This window comes from Notolepis coatsorum, assembly GCF_963971535.1.
Source record: "Notolepis coatsorum genome assembly, chromosome: 2".
Classification (NCBI taxonomy): domain Eukaryota; kingdom Metazoa; phylum Chordata; class Actinopteri; order Aulopiformes; family Paralepididae; genus Notolepis; species Notolepis coatsorum.
The window spans coordinates 191,520,373-191,525,166 of record NC_140166.1 but is presented as its reverse complement, the minus strand read 5'-3'; positions in this window follow the sequence as shown (position 1 = coordinate 191,525,166).

The window sequence follows — 4,794 nt, the reverse complement described above, 5'->3', positions numbered from 1 at the left end:
CAACCCGGTTGACACGGAAGGACAGCTCTGGGGGACTATTGATAAGGGATGTATGAATATGATGGACTACAATGGAAGTAGTCAGTTGTTGTCCTGCCTCTCTCTCGCTTGCCCTGCATGTTCAAACCATGTCAGGGATGGACGCGTTATGTTGTCAGACAGTACCGCTTTGGTTCAACATTTTCTTTCTACCAAAAAACGAATGTCCTTTCAAGGGAACAATTATCAAGACGGTTTGTCTGGACGAGTCCAAAAATTCATGACTACAGTGGAGCTAGGATTTTCTGGTGAAAAGATGGCCGCCGGCAACCAAATTCAAGTTAAAGGGGCGTGTTTAGCCTCTATTCTGGCCGGAAAAGATCCAAACTAACCTACCTGTACTGGTTCATCAAAAACTCTCCTACCCATACTGGCCCATCCTAACTTACTATACTGGTCCAATTGTTCATTAAAACAGGGTAAAAGAGGGGTTCTGATTAGGGGGTAAATACTGTAAGTCAACATTAGCATAGGTGTTTGGGTTTAAGGCTGGTTGACAACAGCAGCTGACCAGTGTCCAGGGACCTGGTCTCCTTTAGATTAGACCATTCTGGTAGTCATGGCACGATCGATGTCACTCTCTTTTGGGGAAAAGGTATACTGCAGTTGAATTTAGGTTTTTCATGGATCGGGTAATCAATCAAAAAGTGCATCCTATCATCCTGTCCTATAATTCCATATCTTAAGACTTGGTTCCGATACAAATTAGAAGACAGATAAAATAATTGATATTACCTAATTTTGGCCAAAATTAAGTTGTTTTAATTAAAACCGGTATTGCGATGCTTGGAAAGACAATACATTTAAAATAGGATAAAACCACAGGGATAATTTGGAATGAATAAATAGCTTAAGTATCTTTCATTTACTAGGTTTAAATAATAAGGTCATCACGAAAGGGGGGTAAACCCTGAATTACCTTATTGTGCTCTGTTTGTCTGTCTGTTTGTTTCTTTAAGTGAGTCATTAATAAGTGTTTCAATGTGTATCTGTTTTGTTCCTTCTGCTTTTGAAAAATTGAGGAAGCTTGGAAGTAAAGAGTGTGAGGAGAGTATTGTAGGAATATAGAAACCTTTGTAGCACCTTTTTACATTTGTTTATAGGTTCAATTTGATTACATCATTGGAAAAAGAGATGGGATGTAGGAGAGCGATTAGAATAATATTAACAATAATAATTTGACATGGTTGTTCCGTTACCGCGCAGTTTAGATTAAATTCTCGGGTTACTGTTTTCAGTGGGAGTAAATTTAAGGTAAATTTAAAGGGGGGGGGGGGATTCCAGGGACAGATACTAAATTAGATTAATTTAGAAAATTAAGAATATATAGACAGAGAATGCCACAATAGGAGACTTTATGGGAAATAGTTCCTAATTAATGGTGGCTATACTTCACTATATTTACTAGACTTATAGGTTGGTTTAGTACTCAACAAAATAATGAACAAGTTCAGAGGTCAATCCTGAATGGTTCTAGAATATAATCAAATTAGCTGAGGAGCCACTACCTGCCCAGAGGAAAAGGACCAAGAAACGTTTGGTTGCTCCATTGCTAGTGTCATCACACATCTAGAACATTTGGCTCACCGGAGGGAGAAGAATCCGATACATGTTACAGCCACAGCCAGGCTCTCTCCCTCTCTCTCTCCCCTGTCTGGCAGCAGTCTCCACGCCCTTATATGGGCAGCTTCCTGTCCCTCCTTCTCCACGCCATCTACCTGGTCAACCTACACACCTGAGGCTCATCAGATCATCACCGAGGCTGGATATGAGGCCTGTGCCCCTGCCACTCCCCATCCGAGGGAGGCTTCACCACCGTGGATCACACAAACCGCGGACTACTCTTCACTCGTGGACGTCTCCAGCCTGGACACAGCCCGGTGTCACATGGAGCGACCTCCTTGCTATACATTCAGCATGAAGCAGCGGAGAATACATGAAGGGGGAAAATATGTTGTCTCCCGCAGATTGCAGACTTGGGAAAGGAGTATGGTATGAGTAAGAGCGGCCACAACACATGCTAGACTGTGAAAAGAACAATGTTGACCACTTTTGCTATAGACAATTCATCACCAGTGACCCTTGGACCCTTCATCACCAGTGACCCTTGGACCCTCAACTACATTGCAGGAGTTACATACAGTATATATGTTATCAACAGCAGAAGACTATACTATAACAAGAAGGAGATCATAGGATTTATTTCATTTATAAAAATGTCTCTGCCCCTGGAATCCGATATAAGGTTTGATATGTTATATGAATTAAGCTGACGCAACCAGTTATGATATGAGTTATATACGTTATATTATCAGTACATAGGTAACCAGATGTAGTCTATTTATGCTTTTTTATTTGAATTTGGAAACAGATATCACTGTTGCATACAAAGGTTTACATCGATTGAAAGTGAGTATGAAAAGTATGAAAGTGAACCAGATGGGAAGTCAATAAAGACTCCGGAAAATTTTTCCACCCCAGGCTTGCCCTACTGGTAAAATGAAAGAAATTTTTGAGTGAATGAAAGTTCTCCTCATATTGATTGTCATTGCTATATTTTGATTCACCACGCAAAAGGGGGGTGGTATTTTATTTCAATACATAACTATGAGGGTCCCCTTTTTCCATTCCCTTTTCCTTGATGATTTATAGAGCCAGTGTTTATTTCCTTGTATTATGGATGTGTTATACAACTGTACTATTGATGCTCTTATTGTGTACTATTGATGCTCTTATTGTTCAGTTTTATGCCTTATGTTCTACTGCTTATGCAGTCTCACCCTTTGTGTATTCTGAGGAATACGATCGCTAAGGCCAGTGGGATGGTGAGTAAGAGTTTCCCCTGCAAAAGTAACGACTGGTCGCAGGGGTTTTCGCGCTCATACAAAGGGTTGGAGGTTTTTTCCATATCATTATGGTTGGTGTTCTGAGAGTTTTGGTCATTTTGTTTTATATCTTTAGGTTGTTCACATCATTAATGATGTGAAAGGGGGGATTGTGGGATAAAATCAATTTATTTATGTCCCTAGATACATGTATTTTATGTCTTCCTATTCTGTGGCCAAACTGAGGTGTCACAATCTATTTGTTACCGGAAGGGTCAGTGCAGCTGTTGGTAAAAAGCCACACAGCCCCAAGAACTGATGAGGTGACGGTTTTGGCTGACCACTGACAGGGAGCATTGTCAGGATCTAGAATAATGTATAATACCTATGAATCAATCCATTTATCTATTGTAAGAACCATAAGATATCTACAAATGTGTGTACCATTAAAATGTGTTATTATGATATGGTATTAAAACAGGCCTATGTGTCACCATGACCCCAGCTGTCTGAAACTACCAGGAGACAGATGTAATTCTAGACCCTTGTCATTTCAACTGTTTACCTTATATAGACATTGTTTAAAGTCCAGAACCTTTCTTCATGCTAATTTGGAAGAAAGCCACCTCATTCGCTCAGAACACCAACCAGCTGACTATAAAAATGACAATGTGATTCGGATCGAGAGACTTCTGCTCGGCCTTCACCAAAGCTAAGTTGGAACTCTCCACTCTCAGCTGTTTGTGTAAATACTCTGTAATATTGAATATTCACTCTGTAATAAATATTTGATTGCTAACACCCTCTCCTCATCTTTCAAGGTCAATAAAAGAATATGCCTTATCAGAGGCATAGTCTAGCAACGTTCAAGAGAGGGGAGGGGAGAATTTAAGGGAAAAATAATTGGCGATACGAAATTGGGATGGGAGAAAAAATAGAAAAAATAAGGAGAAAAAGTGATAAAAAAAAAGAAGTGCTGGTTACCTGGCTAGAAACCTTTCGAGGATGGTATTGTGTTCCATCTGCTCTTCTGCAGTCCTCTATTTTAATGGCAACTTCAAAGCGACGTTTCTGTGAACTGGACAGTTTGACCATAAAGCCGTTGTCTGATATCCTGCAATGTCTGACTGCAATTCAGGGGCAGTGATCTATTTCTTAGCACTAGTTTGGAAGAGGACCTTTTTCGTTCTCCAACTATGAACTGCAATGGCATTTGAAAACCTCAGGGTGGCACAATGCACCAACAATATACCTAGCCTAACCTCTCCCTCCAGTCTCACCCCAATGTCTATGATGCAGGATAATCCTATAGCACTAAACTCAGAAACAACATTCCTCACTTACAGCACTTTGACGTAACGATTGGTCATGAAGTCTTTCTTTCTGTGGATAATTATGTGGATGCTTCACTGGGTCTCCTGGAATGCAGACTGTATAGAGAAAGAGAGACAAGAGACTAACCTTTACAGGAGAATGTGAGCTGCTGCTTGTTATCATGGCCTAGTTAGGAGCTCCTTTCCCAGGCTGCTTCTGGCCCTGTTAGTGATAGAGTATGGTGTGTGTGTGTGTGTGTGTGTGTGTGTGTGTGTGTGTGTGTGTGTGTGTGTGTGTGTGTGTGTGTGTGTGTGTGTGTGTGTGTGTGTCTGTCTCTGTGTGTGTGTCTGTCTCTGTGTGTGTGTGACGTGTGTATGCGTGTGTGTGTGTGTGTGTGTGTGTGTGTGTGTGTGTGTGTGTGTGTGTGTGTGTGTTATTCTGCACATCATATAGTGCTCCTATGCCCACAACCAGTAGGGCTAAGAGGGACTGATGACTGCTGAGTGCACTAGTTGATTAGAGTCCAAACGAGCCTGAGTTTCTCTCTCTCTCTCTCTCTCTCTCTCTCTCTCTCTCTCTCTCTCTCTCTCTCTCTCTCTCTCTCTCTCTCTCTCTC